The sequence below is a fragment of the Carettochelys insculpta genome, chromosome 31 (genome assembly GCF_033958435.1).
Source record: "Carettochelys insculpta isolate YL-2023 chromosome 31, ASM3395843v1, whole genome shotgun sequence".
NCBI classification, from domain to species: domain Eukaryota; kingdom Metazoa; phylum Chordata; order Testudines; family Carettochelyidae; genus Carettochelys; species Carettochelys insculpta.
In genome coordinates this window covers 6,677,467-6,695,277 of record NC_134167.1, presented here as the reverse complement: position 1 = coordinate 6,695,277, position 17,811 = coordinate 6,677,467, and positions in this window count along the sequence as shown.

Below are 17,811 nucleotides of genomic sequence, written 5' to 3'. Positions count from 1 at the left end.
TGTGGAATCTCCATCATTGGAGATTTTTAAGAGCTGGTAGGACAAACACCTGTTGGGGATGGGTTAGATGATGCTTGGTCCTGCCATGAGTGCAGGCAGGGAAAACTGGTGAGGAAGACACAGCGGGTAGGGGAAGGAAAATGGCCATGCCATTTCCTAACGTGTCTCCTCTCCACATCATCCCTAGCCCATGAGAGAGCCAAGACAATTTCCTCCTTGCCCCAGGCCCTGCCTCTTCCCTGCTCCTGCTCAGCTCCTGCATCACCTCTTCCCTCAAGCCCCTTCCCCTGAGTGAAGTGCCCCACAGCTGTGGGGTGGTGGTTGGCATGGTCAGCTGGTGTCAGCCTTCCTGCACTCACTGATGACAGCAAGGAGAAGTGGAAATTGCTCTGCTTTCCTTCTGCTGCTAGCATTGCTTCACTTCCCAGCAGTGAGTGTGGGCTTGCGAGCAGTCCTGCCCCACTCCTCCTGTGACTGCAGGAAGGCCCTGACCCCTGGGTCCTCCTGCCATGATATTGGAGAAGGAGGTCACGTGCCCCCTTACATCCTCCACCACACTTTGCCCATGAATTCAGGGGGCTGGACCTGTTGACTGCTTGAGGTTCCTTCAAGTCTTATGATTCTGTGACACTTCCAGGGAAACTCTGCAGAGGCATTATGGGACTGGCTACAGAGTCACTCTGATTGTTTGTCAAATTTCCTACCTAAAAGAAACCCCTCTTTCAAACAGATATGTAAACCTTATAGCTCAGATTCATCACTCTTGTTCTTTCCTTTGTTTTGTTGGCTCTGTTAATGAATGGCTTATGTTTGAAGGGCAGGTAACATTCAAGGGCAAATTTCCATTTACAACTCCCGACCCTCCACTCAGCTCCTCCAGAGCTGCTCTTCTTCCCAGCAGATGGAAAAGAGACAAAAGAAATTGCTAATAAGGTAAAATTCCTTTTGATCTCTTTTTATTACAATATATACTAGTTTGGATAGGGGTCTTTGAAGGGAACAGACTCTAAGAATTGCTGGAGCAGGGGTGAGGACAAAGCTTGAAATTTTTGTGAAGTGCCATAACAGAGGCCCTAGATTCTGTACTAGCTCATACTCCTAACACTGATGCACAAAGGAATCTTCTTGCTCCTGGCATGTCTTATAACACATTGAAAGTGATGAATATTAGGAAAATGTTTCCCATTAGTGGTGGTACACTTTGTCTTGCATATGGATTATTACAGTTCAGGTAGGGGACATTTGCTATAACTGGGAATCTAGATGGCCTAATTAGTCAATCAAATTGAACTGCCTTTAGCAGCAAGAATGGCACAATTGTATGATGAGGGAAACACAAGGGGAGTGAGATTTTACTGCTATTTTGCACGAGTTTAACTCAGAGAGAAGGAGATGGGTTTCTCAGAACAGATATTAGCCCAGTAGTATAATGCAAAGTATCTCAAGGAAATTCACAGCACTGGTCACACCTGAGCAGAGTGGCAGTCTCACAGACATTTTCTCTCTCATTCACCATCAGGTCATTTCCCTGTGACAATTAAGGCATTTGAGTAAATGGCAAATTAATATTTAGGAGAATGTTCAAAGTGCTCTTAACTGTCTTTGTTCATATAAAACTGCTGGAAGTAAGGGGAAGAGAGCACATCATATAACCATCCAGGGTTCTGTGGGTTGCTAGGGATCCAAGAACACAATCTTGGAACTACTGGCATAGGCTGTTCATTTCTGTGATACTGCAGGGGCAGACATTTGAGCACAAATGGATTTTTACTGTGCGAACTCCACAGGGATGGAAATAATATAGTATAATTTCTCTGTGTCTGTACAGCGGCGGTTAACAAAGAGTAAATGTCATCATAACTTTTTTCTTTGCTGCCACTTTCACCCATTTCTACCCTCTAGTGAATGGTGGGATACTTAATTGAATCGACAGATTGTGCTACATGAGGTGAAGCCCATACTGACAATTTTACTCACAAAAAAAGAAAAGGAAAATAAAATTAAAAACAAAAACAATAAACATCGCCATGGTAGTAAGCTGGGCATGGTTGGAAACCTACTGCGCTCTCTTAAATTACCAGGCCCCCAAACAGCTGCCCCATTTTCCATCTCCTTGGCATTGGCAGCCCTGGCTCCTCCCATCTGTGGTCCTGCAAGTAGGGGCTATCAGTGCTGTCATGACAACACTTTAACATTGCTCCCCCTTTGCCCCCCCACCCCCATGTCAGCTCTGTACAGGCTGGTACTGATGGCCACATCTTAATGGCATACTGTACTAGCTCGCTTTCACCTCTGCGTACAGGCCATAGAATTCTATCCATTAATTCATCCAGTTGAAGGAATTATTTTTGTGGCTATATCAGTAGGATGCTATCAAGCTGAATAACTGAGGCCTGTGCCAGAACACATCATTTAGGAAGACATCTCTTCTTTCTCTGATAGTATTACTGCAGACAGACTCTTCTTTGCTATTATAAACAGTTAGAAAAGCAGAGAGGGGACAAGATAACTATAATCTTTGTGAGGTTGTAAATTGAATAAAGCACTTTGAATAAAGATTTCCCTTGAATTACGGGAGTAAACATACTCAATGCAGTGTATTTATTAAGCAGAAAAGAAAACCAAAAAATACCACTCCAGATCCCAGGTCCCACTGTATGCATTGTTAGCATCAACTCTGATAAGTATCATAACAGAGCAGGAAAAATAGTCATTGTGGTAAGAATGGAAGAGGCTGAATATGCTGACTTTAAAATATGGAAGTCATTTCAGGAGAGATGCTTTGCATACAAGAGAGAAAATGCATTTGTTGATCAAGCCAGATCGGGAAAAGCGACAAAACCACTGGTTTCATTCAGTGTATCACTTAGATTCTGGAAAATGGTTGTATTCTACAATCAGCGCCTAACAATATGTATTTATTTTGAAGTATTGTTTTGAAAAGAAAAATATCAGTGAATATTTCTGTTCCAATAAGACGACAGCTGGGATATTCATTGTGTCTGCTTTTGGGCATTACATTTCAGGAAAGATTTGGACCATTTGGAGAAAGCCCAGAAAAAAGCAACAAAACTGATTAAAAGTCTAGGAAATGAGACTTATGAAGAAATATTTTTAAATGGATTTCTTTGTCTGAAGACTGAGGAGGGACATAACTGTTTTCAAATAACTAAAAGGGTGTTACAAGATGAGGGTGTGGAAAATTGTTCTCTTTTACCTTTGAGTATAGGACAAGAAGCAATGAGCTTTAATAGCAGCAAAGCAGGTTAGGTTGACGTATGAAAAATCTTCATGTGAGAGTGGTTAAGCACAGGAATAAATTGCTTGGGGAAATCGTGGAAACTCCATCAACTCAGAACAGGTTAGACAAACACCTATCAAATCATCTAGTTATTACTTAATACCATCTTGAGTGTAGAGGACTGGACTAGATGACCTGTTGAGGTTCCTTCCAGTCCTACATTTTAGGACTGGAAAACGGAAAATTAGGATTGGTCTGTTTCCAACTTAAAGGAAAAAATATTTTACAAGTATGTTACATTATATATATATTATATATCTATCACACACATCCATCCCATTAGGTGAAGTACAAGAAAATTCCATTCATCCTTCTAGATTACTTTATATCTGGTCTGAGTTCACATTTGGAAAAGGAAATTTCAAGACTAGGGAAATATTTCAAAGAACAGTCTTCAAAGAACAGGGGTGTATGAGGTGTACAGGGAGGGGTACTACCTCTGTTGGAGGGACTTGTTGTACCTCTTTGGGGGTAGTCCGTCCACTCTGGTCCCTGCCTGTCACTCAGCTCTCACTTGTGGCTCCAAGTAGCTGCAGCAGCCACACCCTGAGCAATGGCTTTGACAGGCTGGCCAAACCAGGTGAGTGTGACCAATGGGGCTCAAACCCTTGGAGAATTTTCGGATGTGACAATTCTACATACCACTGGTGCCTGGCTTCCAAGGTCAATGAGTGGGATTGCTCTCGTGCAATGGCTCTACCACTTAAAAGCTTTCATGCACAGGTCCTGTGCAAATCATCATATCATCACATGACCCAAGTCCTGCAGCGACGGGGGAGGGGCGAAGTGACAGGTGGAGGTTACCACTGGGAGTCATAGTCCCAATCCCGCACGTAGGTGGCCTGTGGACAAGTGGTCGTCCAGCTCTGTACCTGGGGCGGCAGAGTTGCCTGGCAGCATCCCAGGCCTCTGAGCAGTCCTCTTTAGGACAGCACTGGTCACCCTAGTAAGGGAGGGGCCTGGAAAAGGTGGCCTAAAAATTGCCTGCCCTACAACAATAACTGGCCAGCAAGCCGCGGCTGGCAGTTCAACCCTACTTGTGGTCGAAACCAAAAGAAAAAATTGAGAAAACTTACCATTGGTGTATGGAATGTTCATACTCTCAAGGATCGAGAAGCTGTTGCAAGACCTGGGAGAAGGACAGCTCTCATTGCTCATGAACTAGCCCACTATAACATCGATATAGCAGCATTAAGTGAAACAAGATTGGCTGGGGAAGGTTTCTTGAGTGAACCAGGAAGTGGTTATACCTTCTTCTGGAAGGGTAAGACTGAGACAGAGGATAGAATACATGGAGTCGGTCTGGCAATAAAAACCTCATTGATGCATCAACTCCCAGACCTTCCAGTGGGTATCAATGAAAGATTGCTGAAACTACGCTTCCCACTAAATGCCAAACGTCATGCCACCATCATCAGTGCACATGCACCCACTCTAACATGCCCTGACAACTCAAAGGAACAGTTCGATGAAGATCTCGACAGACTGATCAAGGCCACACCTGCAACAGACAAACTACTCCTACTTGGAGATTTCAATGCCCGAGTCAGGGCTGACAACGAGACCTGGAAAGGAGTAACCGGGCCACATGGTGTAGGCAAAATGAACAACAGTGGACTACTCCTTTTGAGCCTTTGTTCTGAAAACGACTTGACTATTACCAACACTCTGTTCCCACGAGCGGATAAATACAAAACGATGTGGATGCACCCTAGGTCTAAACAGTGGTGTCTGATAAATTATGCCATTGTCAGAAGGCAAGACATCCGAGGTGTACTGATCACCAGAGTAATGCGAGGCACAGAGTGCTGGACAGATCACAGATTAGTCGGGATGTCTCTTCAACTTTACATCGCTCCCTCTTGGCACAAATGCCTTAAGCATGTGCGATCTGCTTGTAACATAGCCAAACTGAAGGATACCCAATATTTCAACAATTTTCAGAAGAGTCTCATTGACAAATTAACATCCCACGGTCAACTGATCAGTGCTGTAACCAAAAAGTGGGATCAGTTCAAGCAGATAGTGACAGACGCAGCAATAACATCGCTTGGACCAAAGAAAAGAATACATCAGGATTGGTTCGATGAGAACCAAGAAGAAATATGTTCAGCACTGGAAGTAAAGAGAAAAGCCTTTATTGAATGGCAGAATGACCCCTCCTCAGCCTCCAAACGGGACCATTTCAAGCACCTTCAGAGCAAAACACAGGAAGACCTCCATCAGATAACAAGACAGCTGGTGGGAGAGCAAAGCCAAAGAAACTGAGCACTATGCTGAGACCCACAACTCAAAGATGTTCTTTAGTGCTATTAAGACTGTCTATGGACCTTCTAAACCAAGGACTACCCCATTGCTGTCATCAGACAACACAACGCTGGTCAAAGACAAAGAGGGCATCAACGAAAGATGGCGAGAACACTTTAGCAACCTCCTTAACAGACCATCGACCGTGAATAATAACATCCTCAGTGAAATTCCACAACAACCCGTCCTGACAGACCTTGACTTTCCGCTCACTATAGATAAGATTAAGAAAGCTGTTAGCCAGATGAGTTCAGGAAAAGCTCCTGGAAAAGATGGGATACCAGCAGAGATATATAAAGCGGCAAGTCCAGCAGCACTAGCAGCGTTCCATAGCGTGAGCATCAGCATCTGGGAGGATGAAAACATACCACAGGACCTCCGCAATGCTATTATTGTCTCCCTTTTCAAGAATAAAGGCAGCAAAGCAGAATGTGGAAACTACAGAGGCATATGCCTCCTCTCCGTTGGAGGGAAGATCATCGCCCACATCATCTTGAACCACCTAATAGCCAGTATTTCCAAGGCAAATCTACCTGAAAGTCATGAGGTTTTCAACCTGGCCGGAGCACAGCCAATATTGTGTTTGCTGTCAGACAAATACAAGAGAAGTTCATTGAACAGAACATGCACCTGTATGCTGTCTTCATAGATCTGACAAAGGCGCTTGATACCGTCAACAGAGAAGCCCTTTGGACCATTCTAATATGACTTGGCTGCCCAACAAAATTTGTCCAGATTATACGCCTTTTCCATGATGACATGACAGGCAAAGTACTGTCTGATGGAGCCACATCAGCCCCCTTCAACATCACCAACAGTGTGAAACAAGGATGCGTTCTCGCTCCTGTCTTATTAAACCTGTTCTTTGCATGTGTCCTTAACCATGCAATGAAAGATCTGGACCGAGGTATATACTTGAAATACCGGCATGATAGTTCACTTTTTGACCTCCGTTGCCTGAATGCAAAGACTAAGACAGTGCAGAAACTCCTTTCTGAGGCACTCTTTGCTGATGACTGTGCTCTTATGGCTCACACCGAAAACAATCTTCAGCACATTGTCAACAAGTTTGCTGAGGCCTTGCAACTTTTTGGACTAACTATCAGCTTCAGAAAGACAGAAGTTCTCCATCAACCTGCACCTAGATCAAATGCTTCTGTCCCGAGTATCTACATTGACAGCACTCAGCTTAAAGTAGTGGAGAACTTTAAATACCTGGGTAGTGTCATATCCAGTGACGGATCACTGGATAATGAGATCAACGCATGAATATCCAAAGCGAGCCAGGCACTTGGCTGTCTGCGTGTCAAAGTTCTAAACCACTATAACATCTGGAAGTCAACAAAACTACTTGTTTTACAGAGATGTTGTTCTCTCATCTCTTTTGTACGGGTGCGAAACATGGACACTATATAGGTGTCACATCAAGCAGCTCGAAGCATTCCACATGCGCTGCCTCTGTAACATCATGAAGATCCGCTGGCAAGACAAAGTGCCCAATCTTGAGGCCCTCGAGACAGCCCAGATGACAAGTATCAAAATGATGATTATGAAGTCACAACTACATTGGACTGGTCTTGTCAGCCGCATGGATGCCAACAGAATCCCTCGCCAGCTTCTGTATGGTGAACTCTCCCAGGGCATCCGGCGTATAAGCACTACAAGGATACCATCAAAACCAATCTGCAGTACAGTAGTATCAAACCTAGGGACCTTGAGGATGCCACCAGTGACAGAACACAGGGGCATGCAACAGTAAGAAATACCTGCATTGCCTTTGAGGAAGACCGCTGCTGGTGTCTACGAGAGGCATGCGAATGACATCACAGAGCATCAGCAATGCACAACCCACAGATTGCAAGCTTCCCATGCACCATCTGCGGCAAAATGTGCACCTCTAGAATTGGCTTATACAGTCACCAGAGGGCACACCATGAGAGCAATAACAGATGATCTGCACAGATTTGTCATTTTCGGATCGACGGACTACCATTATTTTCCTTGCTGCTCACTTGCTCTGTACTGTCAATATTATTTAGTAATTCATTAAGGAATGTATAAAGTACCATTCATCTTCTATTAATTAAATCCTAACCTTGGAATGTCAGTCAGTAGTATTAAGCCAATTTACAGGTTGAGAAACTGAGGTAGACTGAGGTTAAAATGGCTTCTCCAAGGACTTTGAGAAAGTGTGCTCATCAGAGGTGTACTAGAACTCATGCATTTGAGCTCCTTGTTAAATATCTAGGCTGAATAGCTATTTTCAACAGTAAGCCTTGCCCTAGCCGCAGACTTTTTGGGGATAAGATGCAACTGGGATGTCACCATCAAATTCAAGGCAAGAGGTTGTGACTTCATAAGCATAAAATAACGAAGGCTTCAGTGCAGGAATATGAGAATGTAAAAATTGATTAATCTGGGGAAAAGAGTCTTTAACTGACACCTGTGTTCAGGAGTAAAGGGGCACATACCTACAGCAACAAGGGAAATAAATTGCAATATGAACATTTGCAATTGTGAACATTTCAAATTGCACTATGAACACTTCAAAATCATTAGCTCAGGGACACTTTATTAATTACATGCTGTATGCTGGCTTATTTCTTATATGATATAATTGAAAAATTAGGATATTAATACTTTCAGGTGCTATATAAAACCAAGGTTTCTTAGTGTCCTCTGTCATTAAAAACTAGAGGAGGGGTAGCTTAGTAGATTGAGCATTAGCCTGCTAAGCTCAAGGTTGTGAGCTCTGTTCTTGAGGGGCTTATTTAGGAATCAGGGCACAAGGGAGGGTGCTTGGGTCCGACCCAGGGAAGTAGACTCTATGACCTCTCCAGATCCCTTTCAGCCATATGAGATGTGTATTGCCATATATTAAGACAATTAATGGAGCTCTTTCAGAGTCAAAACATCAACTTGGGAAAATTCCATTTTGCCTCCTTAAATTCTTCCCACAAATTCAGCTGGATGCAAGATTCTCCCTCCTTCACTGTTCTGTATGTGGCTGTCTGCAGCCACCATTTTCCACCCCAAAGCTGGCTGCATTTCAAGCGGCTGTTACAGCGATTCGTGTGACTCTCTTGGTGTGCTGCTTATTCAGACAAAAACTTTCATGCTAATTTTTAGCGCTTGTCACCTGTAGAGCTCAAAGCAGTCTGAAAATGTGGGGTCAAAAGACAATAAATGTCTGAGATCCTTCAGGATGCAAGAATTTTAAAATGTAAATGATTAAATAGATTTATATTCGCTGATGCCAAGAGCTGAAAGTCTGATGTTACTCTTTGGTGTCCTGGCTGATTCCTCACCCTGGCACTCCAAGTACCACTAATGGAGGCTGGCCAGCCTAATAAAACAGCCAAACCTTGCCTTTGGAATCAGGAAGGATTTTCTGTCTCTGGGAGCTTCAGTTTTTGTGGAGTCATTTGGTAGCTGCCACCACTCAAGTGCAAAAACCCCCTTTCCAGATTGCTATATCACAGAGACTGTAAGCCCTGGGTGAAGCGACTTAGTTATGGTGCTTGCAAAGCATAATAGATTCAAAGGCAGTTCTCAACCCATAAAAAGGAATAATAAATGTGCCTGTCTAAACACTTTTTCCTACTGAGCTTTTTTTATGATCCTGGAGGAGTATTTTCCAGGGCAATTATGTGCCCCATCCCACATGCTCCCACAGCCCTTTTGTGATTCTCCCACAAAAGGACCTGCTCAGGTGTGTTGTCTTCAGATTTGAATCTCTTTAGCTACATTCCGCTGGCTCTTCTCATATTCCAAGGCCCCAAGATCCCGTCCCCTTTGCTTGGTTAAAAGTGCTTAACTCTTTCCTGGCTCTCACTCATGACAGTTGGTATGAACAGACCAGGCCTAAGATAGATACAGTCTATCTCTGTAGAGACATGCCTGGCATCTTTGCCTTGCATTGGTCAGTGTGGTAAAGTTTATTGGTTCTCTGGACGTCTTTATGCAGAGACACAGGGTGAGTCTACACTAGTGCTACATTGGCAGCTGTGCCACTGCAGTATATCTGGTGAAGACATGCCATGCCAATGGGAGACTGCTGTCCTGTCTGCATAATTACTCCACCTCTGCAACAGGTGGAAGCTGCGTCCACAAGAAATGCTGTCCTGCTGGTGGAGCACCCATGTGGGACAGCACTTATGTCAATGTAACTTACATCATCTGGGGAGAAGGGGATGTCTTTTTCACACCCAAGTGCAAAGTGTAATTTACATCTGTTTAAGCAGTAGTGTAGACCATGCAATAGGCTCTTAGGAGGAACGGCAATAAAAGTTTTCTCTCATTGTTTCTTTAAAAACCTGTAGATAGAGTCCAAAGTGAAATGCACATACTATCATGGAGGAAAAGATGCATCTGTTAACATGGGGTAAAAACATAACAGAGAGGTGGTGGAAACCAGTGAGTAATCTGCCTAGACTTTTATATAAGAAAACATTTTTTTGCTTCCCACCTCTATGTGGCAGTTTAATTATGAAACATGTTGTATTAATCATAAACAATAGCGGAGTGGTTTTTTTCAATAAATGCTGGGTATTTTAAATATTCACTATGCAGGTTTGATACTTGGAAGAATTAATCAAACTGTCAGGCTTGAGCCCAGACTCTGCAGAAAACACACAGCGGTGTGTCATGGTTACTTAGCAACCAGTGCTGAAGAGGTTAAGGTGGAAACGGCTGTCATTTTCTTATATTGGTGCTTGTTTTTTTCTCCCCACAGTCTATGTATATTTCTTTTTCCAAGAGATGAAGTCTTTTGTACATTTTAATGATTCTGTGCTATAGCTTCCAAAATAACTTACTATTTTGGAGACTAATTTCAAAGAAATGCAGAATGCTGAGCATTACATAGAACATGAGCAGGAGCTGTAAACCGGTAATGGGCTTGTAGAGTCTCAATTTTGAGTGGCTAAGTGCTTAATTTTACTGTAATTTATTTCTGCTGGGACAATGTGTTCAACCAGGGTCAGACACAGTTCTCTATGGGTCAGTACTGTGCCTATGGTCCAGCATAGTGCAGAAGAATGGGGAGGGATATTGCACTCTTGGACCTGCTGTCTTTTATTGAAAAGTGAAGCCCACTCTGCTTATAGCCATTCAAGGTTCTCTTGTACGTTTGAAAAAAGAAGGGATGGGTAACACTGGTGCGCTGGCCAAATTCCCATTTGGGTAGCACTCTCTGGCTACGTCTACAAGTGAAGCCTACATCGAAATAGGCTATTTCGATGAATAACGTCTACACGTCCTCCAGGGCTGGCAACATCGATGTTCAACTTAGACGTTGCGCAGCCCAACATCGAAATAGGCGCAGCGAGGAAACGTCTACATGCCAAAGTAGCACACATCGAAATAGGGATGCCAGGCACAGGTGCAGACAGGGTCACAGGGCAGACTAGCGCTTCCGGGGCAACAGCTAGCCGCTCCCTTAAAGGGCCCCTCCCAGACACACTCAGCCTGCACAGCACGCGGTCTGAGGAGCCATAGGCACACAGACCCCGGGCGACGCAGTCATGGACCCCCAGCAGCAGCAGCAGCAGCAGCAGCAGCAGCAGCAGCAGCAGCCAGAGGTCCACCGAGCCCTCCCGGCAGGAGCAGGGCTCGCCCTGATCCATGCCATGCGGGAGGCAGCTGAGCACCTCCTTGCTACTCCGGAGGAGAAGCTGCCCCCAGGGCAGCAGGGCTCAACCCCCAACCCTGTAGCACCCCGCCCCCACCCCCGCCTCACACGCCGGCGGCTGTGGAGCTACCCCACCAGCACCAACTGGTGGGAGCGGCTGGTGCTTGGGGAGTGGGACGACGACCGCTGGCTCAGGAACTTCAGGATGAGCCGGCAGACATTTATGGAGCTGTGCCAGTGGCTCACCCCCACACTCGGGCACCAGGACACCGCCATGTGGCGTGCCCTCCCAGTGGAGAAACAGGTCGGCATCGCTGTCTGGAAGCTGGCCACTCCCGACAGCTACCGATCCGTGGGCCAGCAGTTTGGTGTCGGCAAGGCCACCGTCGGGGCTGTCCTCATGGAGGTAAGAGAACCCACGGGAGGAGGGCAGGGCAGGGGAGGGGGGCCCGGGCAGAGGAGGGCAGGGGAGGGGAGGGCGGGGGAGGGCAGGGCAGAGCCACGCACACCCTGCTCACCCCTCATTGGTGCTGTCCCATGTGCTTTCTCTGCAGGTTGTGCGTGCCATCAACGCCATGCTCCTGCACAGGCTCGTGAGGCTGGGGGACCCAGATGCCACCATCGCGGCCTTTGCCACCCTGGGCTTGCCCAACTGCTTCGGGGCTCTGGATGGGACTCACATCCCCATCCGCGCCCCGCATCACAGTGGAGGACGATACCTGAATCGCAAGGACTACCATTCTGTCGTCCTCCAGGCCTTGGTGGACAGCTGGGGACGTTTCCAGGACATTTACGTGGGCTGGCCTGGCAGCACCCACGATGCCCGGGTTTTCCGGAACTCGGGCCTGTGCCGCCGGCTGGAGGCGGGGACCTACATCCCCCAGCGGGAGATCCCTCTGGGGGACACCACCATGCCCCTCTGCGTCATCGCAGATGCGGCATACCCCCTCCGGCCCTGGCTCATGCACCCGTACACGAGCCATCTCTCCGCTAGCCAGGAGCGCTTCAACCAGCGCCTGAACCATGCGCGCCAGGTGGTGGAGAGCTCATTTGGCCGCCTGAAAGGACGCTGGAGATGTCTCCTGACCCGCCTGGATGCGGGCCCCAACAACATCCCCCTGATTGTGGGTGCCTGCTGCGCCCTACACAATTTGGTGGAGAGCAAGGGGGAGGCCTTTTTCCAGGGCTGGGCTGTGGAGGCCGGCAGGGCCGACGTGCAGCCACCCACTGCCCCCAGTCGCCAGGTGGACCCCGAAGGGACCCGGGTCCGGGAGGCCCTGTGGGCCCACTTCGATGATGAGGCCGCGGGGTGAACTCTGCCAGGCCCCCCACTGCCCGCCCCTTCCTCCACCACACTCCTGCCCCAACGCCCACACCATGGAGCACCCAACCGCACCCCCCTCCCACTTTTCCTGGACAAATGACAGCACGCACTTGTGGCTGAACTTAAACTGCTTTTTCTTTGAGAACTTTTTTTTTAACTATAAATATATAAAACAAGAATGAACTTTATACAACGTGTGGAACCAAAGTAATATGTACAAATAAAACAATAGTAAGAAAAAAATGTGCTCAGTAATAAAAAGAAAACGAGGGAGGATAAAGGGGAGAACTATTTACATGGGGGGGACGGGGCAAACGGGGGGCACAAAATAATAAGTTCAAACTATATACAAGGGGGGGGGCCACGTCCCGGGCCCCTTGCCCCTAAAGTCCGGCACTGGGCGTGGGCGGCCGGGAGCCCTGCCGCGGCCGCAGCCCTGTCCGGGGCTGGCGGGAGCGGGGAGGGCCGGACCGGAAGATATGCCCGGCGAGTCTCAGCTGGCTCCAGGGGTCCCTCAGCACTCCGGCCCTCGGTGGTGGGTGGCGGGGCGACGGTGGACGGGACGGCGACGGGCGGAGCAGCTGGTGGTGCGGTGGGTGGAGCAGGCATGTCTGGCGCTGCGGCGGCCGGCGCAGCATGGGGGGCCAGGTAGTCCACCAGGCGGTTGAAAGTCTCCATGTAGGCCCCCCATGCCTCTTGGTGCCAGGCCAGCGCCCGCTCCTGCAGCTGCAGGTGCTGCTCCGCAACCTCCAGCTGCCGACGGTGGATGGCCAGCCGCTGGGGGTCCGTTGCCGTCGGCTGGTGGTGGCGCGGGGTCCGCCGTCTAGCCCGCAGTGGGGCCGGTCGGTCCTCGGCCGAGGGGCTTGCCTGGAGCGATGGCCCCGGAGGGCTCTCCGGGACCACTGATGCCTCGCCGGCGCTCTCTTCCGGTTCTTCTGATGGTGCAGGTGCGGGACACAGGAGAGGAGGGGGGGAAGAAGAATGAAGACAGGCGTTAGTGTGGGCCCCGAGCCGTGGCCTTTGTCCCCCCAGCCCTGTGCTGCAGGTTCCCCATCCCCGTCCCCGGGAGATGCTGCTGTGATGGATGGGGTTCAGGGGTCCCCCTGCCCTGCACCCCATCCCCTGGTGGGAGCGACTCTCACTTCGCTCTGCAGGGTCTGACAGCAGGAGAGGTTTCTTAGGCCACAGATGCCCAGTTTCTCCCAGGAGTGACAGCACCAGCTGTCGGAAGAGACAGTCCTTCCAACCCGTCCTGGGGAGAAGACCCCAAGGGGTGCCCCTCTGGGATGCAGCTTTCCCCCTCCTCAGGCTGGCTGCCTTCCAGCTCTCCCTTCCCCTAGCCTCTACCTGTGGCCCCCGCCCTCCCCCCCCCAATTCCAAGCCAGCTCGGCTCCTCCCTCCTCTTTGTTCAGGGCAGAGGTGTCACCTCCAGCTGTAGCCCCAGGATCATCCTTTGCCCCTGGGAGCTATTCGGCTCTTGTTGCTCATATCTAGCCTGAGTCTCCCTTTTGCACTCCCCCCACTCCATCACATGCTGCTGCTGCTGCTGTTGCTGCTGCTGCTGCTGCTGCTGCTGCGGGGTGTCCCACCCCCTCCTCCCAGGGGCCCCTCGAGGTTCCGCTCCCCCCTGCCCCGGGGATGGGGCATGGCACTGTCGTGCGGGGTGGGGTGGGGGGCAGGGGCTGATGCACTGTTGTGAGGGACATGGCCCTGCTGTCCTTGGGGCCATGGCCATGTGAGCATGTGGGGGGCCCTGGACACATATCTATTACCCCCCGCCCCTCAAGCCCAGGGGTGTACACCGGAGGGGGGTACATACCTGTCAGTCCACTCCCACGGTCTGGAGATCCCCGGGGGGTGGAGGCCCGGCTGCTGCTCCGGGATGGCAGGAGGAGGATCTTCAGCCCGGATTCTGCGGAGGAGGAGCCCCCCTCCTCCTCCTCCTCCTCCTCCTGCCGCGATGTCCCGGGGGTGGGCTCCGGGGGGGGCCCCCGGGGTGCGGGGCTTACCTCCGGGGCGGACTCCGGCTGCAGGGCCTGCTGGGGCTCGTCGGCCAAAGTATCAAGGGTGGCCGGAGGGAAGGAGGTGTGCCGGGGGCCCAGGATGTCCCTGAGCTCCCTGTAAAAGGGGCAAGTGACGGGGGCGGCCCCAGATCGGCTGGCTGCATCCCGGGCCTGGGCATAACCCTGCCGCAGCTCCTTCACCTTACTCCTCACATGATCCGGAGTGCGGGCAGGGTGACCCCGGGCAGCCAGGCCATCGGCCAGCCGAGCGAACGCATCCGCGTTCCGCCTCTTGCTCCCCATTACCTGGAGCACCTCCTCCTCGCTCCAGAGCCCCAGCAGGTCCCGCAGCTCGGCCTCCGTCCAGGAGGGGCCCCGCTGCCGCTTGCCAGCCTGGCTGCCCGCCTGGCTGGGCTGGCTGCCCTGGCTCCCCTTGGGGGGGGTCCCTGGGGGTGCTGGGGGGCTGCCAGGCAGCCATCGCAGCTGGGGTGGCTCTCTGTGCTGGCTGAGGAACGTGCAAGCTGGCCGCGTGTCTGGGCTGCCGCCTGCACATTCCCTTAGCTTCCTGCACAGGAAGGGAGGGGGAGGGGACCTTTAAGGGGCCGCTCCATGCGGCCACCCTTGAGCTGAGGGGCTGGAGAGAGCATCTCTGAACCCCTCAGCTGATGTCCGCCATGGAGGACCCCGCAATTTCGACGTTGCGGCACGCGCAACGACTACACGGTCCCTACTGCAACGTTGAACATCGAAGTAGGGCGCTATTCCTATCCCCTCATGGGGTTAGTGACTTCGACATCTCGCCGCCTAACGTCGAAGTTAACTTCGAAATAGCGCCCGACGCGTGTAGCCGTGACGGGCACTATTTCGAAGTTAGTGCCGCTACTTCGAAGTAGCATGCATGTGTAGACACGGCTTCTGTGTCCTTCAATTTTCCTGGTAGTTTCACAGATGGTTTCATAGCTTTACATTCACATCTGAGAGACAGAATTGGCATTGGAGATAAAAATAATGGCATTCTCCCCAGTTCCACCCCAAACAAATTCCCTCCCCCCTACCCGACACACTTCCCACACCAAAATGAGGCACCAAATGCACCTCTCAAAAGACATGGCAGAATTTTCTATGTGCTTGAGTGCTCCTGATTAGGATAAGAGGCTCAAGTAAATAGGCTTATTTAGTCTGCAGAAGAGAAGAAGGGGCGGGGAGGGGTGTTGTGGGATTTGACAGCAGCCTTCAGCAACCTGAAATAGAGTTACAAAGAGGATGGAGCCCAGCTGTTGTCAGGGGTGACGGGTGACACAACAAGGAGCAATGGTGAAAAGTTGCAGTGGGGGTGGTCTAGGTTGGATATTAGACAAAAACTATTTCATGAGCACAGTGGTGAAGCACTGGAGTGGGTTACCTAGAGAGGTGGTGGAATCTCTATCCTTACAGGATTTTAAGGCCAGGCTTGACACAGCCTGACTGAGATGAGCTAGTTGTGGTTGGTTCAGCTTTGAGCAGAAGGTTGGATTAGATGACCTTCAGAGGTATCTTTCACCTTAATCTTCTGTGATTCTGTGATACTCACTTTTATTTCTTCTATGCTTTGATTAGCAGTAAATGGAGAGGGAGAGATGACATTTAACATTAGCCTTCAAAGTTATTGAGATAAACAGGAGCAGTTCCACATCTCAAGCCCATCGTTTCAGTATGTCTACAACCTCTGGTGCACAGATACGCTGATCTCTTCCCACTCCAAAGCTGTTCCTTGGAATCAGTTTCCATGAGTCCAGGTTGACTGGGAAGGATGCACTGGGATATATTGTCTCTTTCATATAAGGCTGTATCTACACTTGCATTCCTCTTTCGAAAGAGGCATGCAAATGAGGGAAATTGAAAATGCAAATGAGGTAGAGATTTACATATCTGGCACCTCATTTGCATATTTTTATTTCAAAATAACTTCTTTCGATCGAAGAAAACCAGTGTAGACACTGCTCTTTCAAAACTAAACCCCATCTTCAAAAGAATCATTCTTCCCATTAAAAAAGGGAAGAAGGATTCTTTCACAGATGGGGTTTACTTTCGAAAGAGCAATGTCTACTCTGGTTTTCTTCTTTCAAAAGAAGACATTTCAAAATAAGAATATGCAAATGAAGTGTCAGAGATGTAAATCTGCACCTCATTTGCATTTTCTATTTCCCTCATTTGCTTGCCTCTTTCGAAAGAGAAATGCAAGTATAGACACACCCTAAGTTGGCAGATGCACATTCTGGCCGCGTCTACACATGCACGCTACTTCGAAGTAGCGACGCCAACTTTGAAATAGCGCCCGTCACGGCTACACGTGTTGGGCGCTATTTCAAAGTTGAAATCGACGTTAGGCGGAGAGACATCGAAGTTGCTAACCCCATGAGGGGAGGGGAATAGCACCCTACTTCGACGTTCAACGTCAAAGTAGGGCATGTGTAGGTGATCCGCGTCCCGCAACATCGAAAAAGCGGGGTCCGCCATGGTGGCCATCAGCTGAGGGGTTGAGAGACGCTCTCTCTCCAGCCCCTGCGGGGCTCTATGGTCACCGTGTGCAGCAGCCCTTAGCCCAGGGCTTCTGGCTGCTGCTGCGGCAGCTGGGGATCCATGCTGCATGCACAGGGTCTGCAACCAGTTGTCGGCTCTGTGGATCTTGTGTTGTTTAGTGCAACTGTGTCTGGGAGGGGCCCTTTAAGGGAGCAGCTTGCTGTTGAGTCCGCCCTGTGACCCTGTCTGCAGCTGTGCCTGGCACCCTTATTTCGATGTGTGCTACTTTGGCGTGTAGACGTTCCCTCGCAGCGCCTATTTCGATGTGGTGCTGCCCAACGTCGAAGTTGAACGTCGACGTTGCCAGCCCTGGAGGACGTGTAGACGTTATTCATCGAAATAGACTATTTCAATGTCACTACATCGAAATAAGCTATTTCGATGTAGCGTGCACGTGTAGACGTAGCCTCTGTGAACCATTTATGGAAACACAAGCTTTGCAATCTATGCCACCTAAGAATGTGCTTTTAGGAGTGAGGACTCCTTAGTATGCAACAGATTATAGCTTCCATTTCCTATATCATATGAAATAAGATACAAGAGAGGAATTTGCAAGTGAGAAGCAGAGGTGATAAAGGAAATGGGGAACTGAGGTTTCCACCCCAAAAGAACTCTTTGAGCTGCTAGCTATATTCTTGAAACCACCAACATAGGCCAAATTCTTGGAATATTCTGGAAATATCCT